Below are 14,129 nucleotides of genomic sequence, written 5' to 3' on the forward strand. Positions count from 1 at the left end.
TTTAAAGTTATTTAGAGCTTAAGAAAGGATACATCACTAGCGCGGGGCGTGAATATTTATAGTTGAAATTAGTAATGACTTCAGTTCAAATTAAACCAAGTATATACTTAAAATAACTGACTTATTCTTTGTTAGCATTTAAAGTTTGATGATGAAAAAATTGAAATAACCCATGATTGCGAGTTCAAACACAGGCAAGCACCACTGAATTATCATGTGCTTAGTTAGTTTATAATTCATCTCGATCTCGGCGGTGAAGGAAAACATCGTGAGAAAACCTGCGTGTCTACTTCCATAGAAATTCAGCAACATGTGTTTTCCACCAACCCGCATTGGAGCATCATGGAATATGTTCCTAACCGTCTTCACAAAGAAGGCCTTAGCCCAGCTGTGGGAAATTTACAGGCTGTAATTGTTGTTGTTGAAGAAGAGGTGGTTCGCTAGTTTTCTTTAAAAACAAATGTATGAAATCTATTCAAAAGTCTTTGAGCACTTTAAACATAATATAATATCGCTTATGTTGATGAATACAAAATTATATAGATAATATAAAACATTGAATTATATTACTATTTATTATAATGTTTTGGTAAAAAATTACAAAAAATGCATAAGTCCACATGACAAAATTTGAAAATAGATTTTTTTATATCGTCAATCGAAATACAAACTTTATTACAGACTTAGATCTTATTTATCAAATCCAAACCATAAAACTTACAATTTACGACAAGCGTCATTACATATTATTTAAAAACAAAGTCCCTATGTATGCTTAGATCTTTAAAATTACGCAACGGATTTTTTTAATAGACGGTGTATTGTTTAAAATACATGGAAAATGTATAAAAGTAACAGTGACAATTTTAGAAGTTTCCAATGTGGTTTTATATTATTGCATATAAGTGCGAAACACACACACAGTGCGAAACCGGGGCGGATCGCTAGTTGACATACATACGTACAAAATTTGTAAGTACATCGGGTTCATTGTATGGAAAAATAAATGACTTGAAATCTAAAATACGCGACAAGTCACTCGGTAACAGACGGAATGAAACAGAACGAAACATATTCTATTTACAACGGTTAGCTGGTAACTCGAACCAGTCTCTCGACCGCTGACTGACGAGCGGACGCGACAAACGATCGTATATATACACAATAAAATACGAATCTGAAATGTCAAACGTCAAAATTCGATTTTGATCGTTCAATCTATAAAAGGTCTTTTTTGTGTACATTTCAGAAAAATATCAGTGACGCGAATTAGGTCTTTTATCATTGACACTTTGTGTATTTCAATAATAAATGTTTGAAAATATCTCGTGGTTTACGGTTATCGTTTAAAGTTTTTAAATATAATAAATATAAACGACTCTTTTCTTAGAAACCTGTGAAATTTAATATTTGTGTCGAATATTCGTGTGTTTATGAAGTGAAAATTTCAAAATGGCGTAGCTGTCAATTTTCGCGCCTTCGTTTTTGTAAACAAAAACAAGTGCGCGTGACAAGTGACAGATCGTTAATTGGTAAAATGTGATTGCATGTTTAATGATATTCAAAGATATTCACTTTTTTTTTTGTTTGCGATGTTATGCGTTTATTATTTTATTTAAATTTAATAATGAATAAGGTAAATATTTTATATATTTATTATATTATACATTATTTTGTACAATTATTTTATTTATAGTACAAATTTAATTTAAAAAAAGTACACAATTTTTAAGTATTTTATATTTATATTTCTATTAAGAAAGTACTTCAAAAATATTGACAAGAAACTTTTTCTTTTTTTTTTAATTCAAAAGTCAATACAATCCAAAGCCGTCAAACCGATTCCAAATTTAAAAATATTTAACTTGTCAATTAATTTAATATTTTTGTGTTTATCTACATTTAGAACAAACAATTTTAAATTTAGAATAATATTCGAATGCGACTCATACCTTTATTACCTTTTCATACTATTGTATACCCTCCTTAACATAACACGATTCGATTCTTAAAGATTTTCTCTTAATTCGCATAAAAAAATGATTAGTTGGTCAGGTTTACATTTGAATCAGTAATTTATGATCGTTTCTTAATTGCCTCGCCAATGTAGCTCCACCCGTGTGGAACCTACATTTGTTTAAACTGAATACCTTTCATTCATAAACATAAATAATTTAAAAAAAATGTTAAATGTTATTTTGTCTTTGGTGTTTTTTTTTTAAATAATTTGATTTTCGTTTAGATTCGATATATAGATAGAAAGAATGTGCATAGCCTTGTCTGTAAAAATAACACACATAGCTTGAAATAAAATAAAAAAAACATGTACTTTTGATTTACACAGAATCACTGATTTTATCAAGAAAATCCGGCTCTGAGTAAATTGTTGTAGTTATTCATTTATGTTATAAATTTCAATACCTATATTTGTATATATACATATATTGTATATTTGTATACTATATAAGCATTTTGAATTATAATGTAATATCTACTGTATATATTATTAAAACAAATTATCAAAATCGATCCACCCCGTGAAAAGTTATGAGGTAACAAACATAATAAAAAAATACAGATGAATTGATAACCTCCTCCTTTTTGAAGTAAGTTGATTAAAGTACCATGGCGCCCCTTTTGTTTGTATGTATGTTTGTGCTTACCTCAGGAAATAATAAGTATATTTTCTTTAAGTTTTCAATTTAATTTTTGAACGTCTGTGAAATTGTTATCGGAATTTTGTAAATAAAATTGAAGTGGATATAAGTGTAATAGTGTTGTATTATAAATAAAGATTCATTAATCATAAACTCTTAAAAAAGAAAAAAACTAACAGCCTGTAAATTTCCCACAGCTGGGATAAAGCCCACGCTGTTCCAATATGGGCTGGTGGAATGCATGTGGCAGAATTTCGATGAAATTAGACACATGCAGGTTTCCTCACGATGTTTTCCTTCACCGCCGAGCACGAGATGAATTATAAAGACAAATCAAGCACATGAATCAGCGGTGCTTGCCTGGGTTTGAACGCGCAATCATCGTTTAAGATGCACGCGTTCTAACCACTGGGCCATCGCAGCTCTATATAAACTCTATATACTTACATAAACCCTTAGTAGTGCACAATACAGCTGAGTTATTAGCGAATCGCATGAAATACATAAATCTGAGGTTTGTTTCACTTTTTTCCTACTTCAATTGAAATAGGATATATTTATGTATATCTTGAGTCCCAAAAGAAAACCCGGAAACAGTCTCTAAAGAAATAAACTCTTCATTATCATTATAAACCATAAAACAAAGTCGCTTACCGCTGTCTGTTATGTATGCTTAGATCTTTGCAATTACGCCACGGATTTTGATGCGGTTTTTCTTAAATATATAAAGTTATTTTTTTTATTTTATAGGTTGACGGATGAACATATGGGCCACCTGATGGTAAGTGGTCACCATCACCCATAGACAATGACGCTGTAAGAAATATTAACTATTCCTTACATCGTCAATGCGCCACCAACCTTGGGAACTAAGATGTTATGTCCCCTGTGCCTGTAGTTACACTGGCTCACTCTGGCTATATTAAGTATCGGCAATGCATGTGCGAAGCCGGGTCAGGTCGCTAGTAGGAATATAAATTAAGACGTGATAGGATTCCGATGTCGGGGTTAAACGACATCCTTCCTTTTGATGTCACATCCGTTATTTGGTTACGTCGAACAAATGTATAAAGGATATCCCTATTTAGAATACTTTTCTAGAAAGATCACGTATTAAAAACTTCTTTCGCTTTTTGGAAAGTCACCAATAATTTGGCTGTAAGCTGAGCGCTCATTGGTCGATTATAACGTCATTCATCGAAACCGACCAATGATCGCATTCCATTCAGTAAAACCTTTTTGCTGTTTATGTTGCAATAATTTTCGTTTATCACAATGATTGGATACATGAAACGTTTAAATCGTAATCTTCTACACATATAATAAAGTTGGAGTGTCTGTTTGTAATATTAAAATAACCGCTTTTTACTAGAGGCATATTTTTACATAGTACATATACCAAAACAACACTTTTTGTCGTTATTTATACTATTTTTTATTTAGTCATTTATATCTGGATATTCTTACTTATATTAGATTATAAGCACTAATAAATAAATATAACAATATAAAATATTGCTGGTAGGGCTTTGTGCAAGCCCGCCTGGATAGGTACCACCCACTCATCAGATATTCTACCGCTAAACAACAGTAGGCAGTATTGTTGTGTTGTGTTCCGGTTTGAAGGATGAGTGAGCCAGTGTAACTACAGGCACAAGGGACATAACATCTTAGTTCCCAAGGTGGGTGGCGCATTGACTATGTAAGGAATAGTTAATATTTCTTACAGCGTCATTGTCCCAGGGGTGATAGTGACCATCAGGTGGCCAACCTACATCATAAAAAAATAAAAAAATGATCGGTAAATTATAATAAATCTCCAGTTTGAATAGGTCTAACTAAAATAGTTAGCCATTTGTTTCAATACCACGCGTTTTAATTTCCCGCCGAAATCGCTGTCAATCTGTCAATCCGCCATGACAGTCAAAACGTCAACTTAACTCAGACGTATAAAGTAGACACTTTATAAGCGTACAGTACGACACAACTTAAGCCCATTACACAATGAACAAAAAAGGTATAAGAGATAAGAAATAAGGAATAAGGAATAGCACAGCAACCAAAACACAATAGGCGATAGGCTACAATATTCAACCAATCACAGCGGTTGAATACCCGCTACTAGTTACGTGCTGCTGTCAGTTTCACGACACTTCGTTGAAAAAATGCCCTGCGATTGGCTGGCTATAAGAAATAAGAAACAAATTCCCAACGCGACGGAAATGTTATTCTTATTTATTATTCCTTATTTTTGAATTATGAACTGCCATCGCTGGATTCCGCTATTCCTTATTTCTTGTTCCTTATTCCTTACCTCTTATTTTTTTCATTGTGTAATGGGCTTTAGGCATAGCATCGGATTTACACAACCAACAGAAACAGCTCCCTATCGCGCCATTCGACGCTGCTCGTCGCTATAGATTCCCGCGTCAGTTCAACCCGAGACAGCGAGTGCGTGTAAATCGACGCGTCAAATTGACGAATATATTAGGTCATATGATATTACAAGTTATTACGTTTGTGCAAAGATCATATTCGCATGAGAAATAAATATTGATAATTTGGGATGGCGTACTCAATTCGGATGTGATCGGTTTTACGAATTTTGCCGATGATACATCTGAGTCGTGTCGTACTATAAACATATCTCTGTGGAATTTTCTTTAATGGAATACAAGTACATGTTTGTTACGACATTCAGCATAAACTCATTGAACGGTGAACCTGCGTTTTCGCATGGATGGTTACATTCTCTCGCTAATTACAATAATAATTAACAAATCAGTTTCACTATCAACGTATAATAATTATTTAAAACAGAGAAATGTAATGTGATAAATAAAAAACAATAAATAGGATTAAACACGCACTCTTCGCCATCGACTAATTATTATAAATTAAAAAAAAAACGAGATGGCCTAGTGATTAGAACGCGTGTATTTTAACCGATGATTGCGGGTTCAAACCCAAGCAAGCACCACTGAATATTCATGTGCCAAATTTGGCAGTGAAGGAAAACATCGTGAGGTATACAGGCCACGTGCGTATTCCACCAACCCGCATTTGAACAGCCTGGTGGAATAAGTTCCAAACCTTCTTTTCAAAGGAGGGAATGCCTCCTGCATTAGCCCAGCAGTGGAAAATTTACAGGCTGTTCTTGTTGTTGAAAAAAAAAAGATTGAATCAAATGATGAGCAATTATTTTTAATCTGTAATTTGTAGTTACAGTTAGTGGAAGCGTTTGGAAAAACATTTTAAACGTTAGGTATGCATTATCGAGCTGAATTTTCGAAGAATAATTTATGATATCGTAGATTTCTGGATAGTTTCCAACCACTGTTCCAGGTTTGAATTTTTTTAGTCAAACCTTTTCTGTATTTTTTTTTATCTAAATAAACATTTTATAGCCTAAGAGCAAACTGCATTCAGCCTCAAAATATCTATTTAATAGCATTTTAAGCTATAAAACCGAACCAGGCTACAGAATCACATAGTACTTTTTAGAAAGAAACGCCTGGAGTTAGGCTCGGGTTCCATCATAGGACACTAATTACTGTAAATAACAGCATTGTAAATCTGTTCATTTGAAAAGAGCAACTAAGCGAGTTTCTTGCCGTTTCTTCTCGCTAGAAGCTGCTTTCCGAAACGGTGGTAGTATTTAATTATTGACGATTCAAAAACGCTTCATTGTGAAGTTTACTTGAATAAAATTGATTTGATTTGATTTGAATCCTTATGTTAATGAAGGAAATATATGTAAATATATATAGATTGTTTGCGAAACAATTTTCTCCAATTAATTGTTACAGCAACAACAACAGTCAACAACAAGTCATACAACTTGTAAGTGGTAGTGCCACGCTGTATACCTTCGGGTTACAGCCGAATGCCCAATCCCCCTCCCCCAAAACTTGATGGTTGTGCAGAATTTGGTTAAATTACCCCAGGAGGGTACCATCAGCGACAGCGGTGGAGAATCCCTCTCTAGGCATCCATGCTCAGGACATACACCACCTGAGCAGGGATGCCCAGGCTGCCCTCCGAATTCTGGGGGGGGCAATTTTGCGCTCGCCACTGTTCGAGGCAAGCGGAGCAGGCATCATAAGGCAACCCCTACCACCCTCGCTGTGGACTTCTGCAACATAAGGGGACTCAACTCTAACCTCAACGCCGTTCACTACCATCTGGAAACGGCGAAGCCGGCCTTGCTCTTTCTAACCGAGACCCAGATATCTTCTCCTGCCGATACGACTTTTCTTTCTTACCCTGGGTACAAATTGGAACATTCCTTTGTGCCACGAGCTGGGGTATGCGTTTACGTCAGAGATGATATCTGTTCTCGACGCCTCGGCAGCCTTGAAGGACAGGACCTATCGATTATCTGGCTGCGTGTAGACTGCGATGACCATCCGCGAATCTATGCGTGCCTTTATAGGTCCCATAGCGGTAATGCCGAAACCGACCGACTGGTTGAGCACGTCCAAATGGCTACAGATTCCGTGCTGCAGCAGATTCCATCCGCAGAGATCATTATTCTGGGTGACTTTAATGCTCACCACGCAGAATGGCTTGGCTCACGCACCACCGATCATGCGGGTAGATCTGTTCTGGACTTCGCTCTAGCATATGATCTGACACAACTGGTCAACTCGCCAACGCGAATACCGGACGTGGAGGATCATACACCTTCCCTGTTGGACCTTCTGCTGACTTCACATCCGGATGGCTATCAGGTTATCGTCGATCCCCCTCTGGGCTCGTCTGACCACTGTCTCGTCCGGAGTACAGTGCCGGTTGTGCGGTACTCACGGCCTCGCTTTGTTGGGTGCCGCCGAGTATGGCACTACAAGTCAGCAGATTGGGATGGGATGCGGTCTTTTTTTGCATCTTACCCATGGGGGCAGATTTGTTTCTCGTCGGATGATCCGAACGCTGCTGCTGACTCTGTTGCCGATGTGGTGCTTCAGGGTATGGAACTATTCATTCCTTACTCTGCAGTACCCATCGGTGGCAAGTCCCAGCCTTGGTTTGGTCGCTTCTGCAAAACGGCATCACGCCGAAAGTGGGAACGCTATCAAACCTGGGCTAATGCATCTGCGTCTCGTGATGTAAATAACAGCGCATTTAAAAAGGAATACAACTCTGCCTCTAGGTCCCTCAAAAACGTGATTGCTAGGGCGAAGACGGAGTACATTGACAGAATTGGCGAGAGACTGGTGCGTCTCCCTTCAGGAACACGAGCGTTCTGGTCTCTCGCTAAGGCTGTCTTAGGGAATTTTTGTCAGCCCTCTTTTCCATCTCTGCACAGGGACGGTGAGTCATTGGCCCATACCGCGAAAGAGAAAGCTGATCTTTTAGGCTCTCTCTTCGCGTCGAACTCGACTCTGGATGACCAAGGAAAATCTCCACCAACAATTTCGCGGTGTGATACCACGATGCCGGAAGTTAAATTCCGGCAAAGTGCAGTTCGTAAAGCACTTCTTTCCTTGGACATTCATAAGTCGAGCGGACCCGATGGTATCCCTCCAATCGTGCTACGGACATGTGCTCCCGAGTTGGCACCGGTCTTAACGCGTCTTTTCCGGCAATCCTACACATTAGGCGTCGTCCCGAATTCCTGGAAGACAGCTTTGGTGCATCCGATCCCTAAAAAAGGCAACCGCTCAGACCCGTCCAATTATAGGCCTATAGCCATCACCTCCTTGCTCTCCAAGATAATGGAGTCCCTTATTAACTGCCAGCTCCTGCGGTACCTAGAGGAGAATCAGCTGATTAGTGACCGCCAGTACGGTTTCCGTCGGGGTCGCTCAGCCGGTGATCTTCTAGTTTACCTTACTCATAGGTGGGCTGAAGCAGTTGAGAGCAAGGGGGAGGCATTAGCAGCCAGCTTGGACATAGCGAAGGCCTTCGATCGTGTATGGCACAAAGCGCTTCTTTCGAAGCTTCCTTCCTATGGGCTTCCCGGGAAATTATGCAATTGGATTACCAGCTTTTTGGCAGATCGGAGCATCAAGGTCGTTGTCGACGGTGCATGCTCTGACTTAAAATTCGTCAATGCTGGTGTTCCACAAGGCTGCGTTCTATCACCCACTCTGTTTCTTCTGCATATCAATGATTTGTTGCAAATCGGGAACATTCATTGCTATGCAGACGACAGTACCGTTGACACCTTATACACCGGCCGCGCTAATATTTCTCGGGAAAACGTCGAAGAGAACCGGAAAAAACTTGTGTCTGAAATCGAGTCTTCATTAAACGAAGTCTCGAATTGGGGCCGGCTAAATCTAGTCCATTTCAACCCCAAAAAGACGCAAGTTTGCGCGTTAACCGCTAAAAAAGCACCATTTGCCGTATCTCCACGATTTGAGAACATTCCGATAGCCGCTACAGGTAGTATCGGAATGCTTGGCGTTGATATTTCGAGCCTCGTTCAGTTCCGCCGTCAATTGGAAGGCAAAGCCAAATTGGCTTCAAAAAAGCTGGGCGTGCTCAGCAAGGCGAGACAGTATTTCACGTCGGCCCATCGCCTAAAACTTTACAAGGCGCAAATTCGGCCTCACATGGAGTACTGCTCTCACCTCTGGGCGGGTGCTCCCCAGTACCAGCTCCTTCCATTTGACCGCATCCAACGTAGAGCGGCTCGAGTTATCGACGATCAAGCCCTTTCCGATCTCCTTGATCCTTTGGCTTTGCGTAGAGATGTCGGTTCACTCTGCATCTTCTACCGAATTTTTCACGGGGAATGTTCCGAGGAATTGTTCGGATTAATCCCGGCTGCTGAATTTCACCTTCGGACATCTCGTCAAAATTCTAAGTTTCACCCGCACCATCTTGATGTCCGAAAATCCACAACAGCGCGATTTCTCAGACATTTTCTGCCTCGCACAACCACTTTGTGGAACCAGCTTTCGCCGGCGGTTTTTCCGAACCGATACGACATGGGAACCTTCAAGAAAAGAGCCTACTCCTTTCTCAAAGGCCGGCAACGCACCTGCAAGCCTCCTGGTGTTGCAGATGTCCATGGGCGGTGGTAGTCACTTTCCATCAGGTGAGCCTCCTGCTCGTTTGCCACCTATGCCATAAAAAAAAAAAAAAAAAAAGTCTGTAAATTTCAGCTACACTAAGGCCCCTTCTACCTTTGAAGAGAAGGTTCGGAACATATTAATTTTCTATAAATATAGTGTTTATATTGGATATTTATATATATAAACCTCTTTGTTCCTCTCTATTTATCGATGCAAACCTCATTAAAATCCGTTGCGTAGTTTAAAAGTTTTAAGTCTTCAAATGGGAGGCAACTTTTTGTCAATGATAATTTTTTTAATAATATAATTGGCCACGTTCGAACAAAGATACGGCAATAAAACCGAAATAATTTCAGTCAAAGGTCTTTGCCTTGACTAAAATTAAACGCGTGCGCAGAGAAAGTCCGCAGGGACGCGCGTAAATAATCTATCGATATATCGATAACGACGCGATTATAAAAATAACTTTGAATAAATTAGAATTTGAGAACAGATGTGATGATGACGATTTATGATATATAAAAAGCGTGGAACTGATGATAGTTGATTTCTAAGCAGTATATAATATAAACTACATGTATTATTGTTAACTACATCTACTACATGATTGTATTTTTAATTGGTGGAAAAGAGTAACTACTGAGTTTCTTGCATATTCTTCTCTGTAAAACATACTTTCCAAACCGGTGGTAGGTTCACTTACAATAGTTTTCAAATGACAATTCAAAAGTGCCTGTAAAAGCCTTCTTGAATAAAGTTTATTTTGATTTTGATATTTATAACATTTAATATTTGTTCACTAAATTGTTTTTGCGTAAACACAAACTAATAAACAATAACAAGTAAGACACAACATAAAAATAGCCAAATAAACATACTATATACACTCACACAAACATACACAAAGGTGTGCCTGTTCTTTGTCTAGTTATTATTGCTAATTTCACTACCTAAATTATTTATTTATTCATAAAACTTAACTGTAAACATATTAACTATTAATATTACAATACTAAAGAGTTTGTTCTTCTCAGCAAGGATGCAAATCTGATACCAAATATATTATAGAATTTAGTTATTTACTTGGTGGTAGGGCTTTGTGCAAGCCCGCCTGGGTAGGTGCCACCCACTCATCAGATATTCTACCGCTAAACAACAGTATGCAGTATTGTTGTGTTCCGGTTTGAAGGGTGAGTGAGCCAGTGTAACTACAGGCACATAGCATCTTAGTTCCCAAGGTTGGTGGCGCATTGACGATGTAATGAATAGTTAATATTTCTTACAGCGTCATTGTCTGTTGGTGATGGTGACCACTTATCATCAGGTGGCCCTTATGCTCGTCCGCCCACGTATTCCATAAAAAAAAAAATAACATCAAATCAGAAACTTCCAAAATTATCAGTGTTTCATTGCTATATTCTCCATGTATTATATACAAAAATCTTCCTCTCGAATCACTCTATCTATTGAAAAAGACAGCATCAAAATCCGTTGTATAATTTTAAAGATCAAAGAATACATAGGGACAAACATTTTGGGACTTTGTTTCATAATATGTAATAATAAAAGTAACAGCCCATAAATTTCCTACTGCTGGGCTAATGGCCTCTTCTCCCATTAAGGAGGGGGCTTGGAACATATTCCACCACGCTGTTCCAATGCGGGTTGATGGAATACACATGTGGCAGAATTTCAATGAAATTAGTCACATGCAGGTTTCCTCGCGATGTTTTCCTTCACCGCCGAGCACGAGATGAATTATAAACACAAATTAAGCACATATACATATATAGTGGTCATGGCCGTAGGCAGGCGGGGGTTTTGGGGGTTCAAACCCCCCCCGAAATTTTTTTGCTACCCGCTATCGTATTATCAAAAAAATATTTTGCGCTAATTAAACAAACAAAACGTAAGTATTTATGGGTTTCTTCAGAAAATTAAGCAGTTTGGTCTAGATACGACAATAAATCTAAAGAAAATGAATCATTTTATGCAAAGACTAGGCAATAATAACCATACTCTTATTCACATTATATTAAGATACTAATTTTTATGTCATAATGTCATGTTAGTAATTTTAGATACTAAAGAAGATAAACTTTTTACAGAATACCATTACAGTTTTAAATATGCAAGACAGATTGTAAAATTTCTGATACATTCTATATACAGGGTTATTGGTAACTCTACGTATATCCGTTAGGAGATGATAGGGGTGACTATTTGTAATAATTTTAACCCCCATATGTATCATCCGAAAGTGAACCAATTTTGAGTTATCACGTTTTTTTGCTTTTTTCAAAATCTATCAAAAATGCAACTTCAAAAGTGTTGTTTAAAAAAAGTATCAATTAACATCTATTTTTTTCTTTTGTTTTATAAAAACGAGTAAACACTGGATATTTGTCAATATTTAAACAATAATTATCGGTCCAAATTTAAAAATGCGAGACGAAAAACTAAATTATTTCAATATTTTTTTGATTTTTTTGTCCTCAAAAACGCCTTAAAAACTAAAAAAAAATATATAAAACTTGGCCTGTAGATTATTTAAAAACATAACCGTTTTCTTAGCTTCCCACAAATGTATAAAAAGAAGGAAATTATTTCATATCAATCGAAATAAAATGATCAGAAAGGACGCTGGTGAAAATTCTTAGTCGAACATGAACGAAGTCGTACTAAAGGTCACTCTTTGTTCTCTTTTTTTGTTTTAAAACAAAAGAAAAAATAGATTTTAATTGATACTTTTTTTTAAATAAATTTAAAGTTGCATTATTGACAAATTTTGAAAAAAGCTAAAAAACGCGATAACTCGAAATTGGTTCACTTTTGGATGATGCATATGGGGGTTAAAATTATTGCAAATTGTCACCCCTATCACCTCCTAACGGATATACGTCGAATTACCAATAACCCTGTACATTTTATTAAGAATATTCATACGATATTATTAAAAAACGGATAGTCGGCACTCTTTACTGAATAGTCGCTGACTCCAGTCGAACTCCTGGAAGACTACTTTGGTGCATCCTATCCCTAAAAAGAGGAACTGCCCAGACCCGTCCAATTATAGGCCAATAGCCATCACCCCCTTGTTTCGTTTCCGTTGGGAGCGTTCAGCCAGTGATCTTCTGGATTACCTTAGTCATAGACTATCCGGCTAAAATTAGTCCACTTCAACCCCAAAAAGAAACAAGTTTGCGCGTTAGCCGCTATAAAATTACCATTTCTCGTATCTCCACGATTTCAGAAGATTCCAATTGCCGCTACAGCTACTTTTGGAATACTTGACGTGGATATTTCGAGCCTCGTTCAGTTCCGCGGTCAATTGGAACGCAAAGCCTAATTGGCATCAAAAAAGCTCGATGTGCTCAGCAAGCCATGACAGTATTTCACACAAGCCCATCGCCTAAAACTATACAAGGCGCAAATTGAACCCCACATGGAATATTGCTCACACCTCAAGGCGGGTGCTCCCCAATACCAGCTCCTTCCATTTGTCCGTATCCAACGCAGAGCGGCTTGAATTATCGACGATCAAGCCCTTTTCGACCTGCTTGATCCTATGGCTTCGCGTAGAGATTTTACATCGCTCTGCATCTTATACCGAATATTTCACGGAAAATGTTCCGAAGCATTGTTTGGATTAATCCCGGCTGCTAAATTTCACCTTCGAACATCTTGTCAAAATTCAAAGTTTCACCCTATTTTTAAGACATTTTCTACCTTGCACAACCACTCTGTTGAACCAGCTTTCGCCGACGCTTTTTCCGAACCGATACGACTTCGGAACCTTACAAAAAAGAGCGTACTCCTTCCTTAAAGGCCGACAACGCTCCTGCAAGCCCCACAGATGTCCATGGGCGGTGGTAATCACTTTCCATCAGGTGAGCCTCATGCTCGTTTGCCCGTTAACATAAAAGAAGTCGTCGGGTGTCTTTTAAATAAATGTGTATAAATTATGTATAATTTTAATATATTTATGTTTATTATAGAATAAACCTGTTGCTTTTTTTTCTGGAGCACGAACCCCCCCCGAAATGAAATCCTGGCTACGGCCCTGATAGTGGTGCTTGCCTGGGTTTGAACCATCATCTTGCAATATGTAATAATAATGATGACAAATGTATAAAAACTCTAGCTAACCTAATAAATAAACAAATATAATACAAAATGCTGTGTAGTAGAGATGTTTCAAGCAAAAGGAGCACCTACAGGTAAATATCGATTGAAACAAAATGAAATAAGTCGTGTCGCATCTCTAGGCTCTGATTAATTCTGATAAAATCTACATCCATAAATCTATTGACAGTTTTTACGCGTTACGTTCCGTGCCAAGTCGGCTGATAATTTTTTTTAGAATCGTTGTACGCATCCAATGCTAGCACGTGGCTTGTGTAGCGTAGTTCACAAACATGACTGTATATTTAAATGTTGAAATAGA

The 14,129-nt window shown here is 37.8% G+C and overlaps 1 protein-coding gene across 5 annotated transcripts in view; it reads left to right on the plus strand.

Annotated features, from left to right (window-relative positions):
- The first annotated feature begins 1,167 nt into the window (after positions 1-1,167).
- Positions 1,168-14,129, plus strand: part of LOC124541466 (calponin homology domain-containing protein DDB_G0272472) — a 61,907-nt gene continuing 48,945 nt past the window's right edge. For all 5 annotated transcript variants that reach the window (XR_006967252.1, XM_047119379.1, XM_047119381.1 and 2 more), the window contains exon 1: positions 1,168-1,532. The gene's annotated coding sequence lies outside the window, so the exon portion shown is untranslated. The remainder of the gene's footprint in view (positions 1,533-14,129) is intronic.

This window comes from Vanessa cardui, chromosome 28, assembly GCF_905220365.1.
Source record: "Vanessa cardui chromosome 28, ilVanCard2.1, whole genome shotgun sequence".
NCBI lineage: Eukaryota > Metazoa > Arthropoda > Insecta > Lepidoptera > Nymphalidae > Vanessa > Vanessa cardui.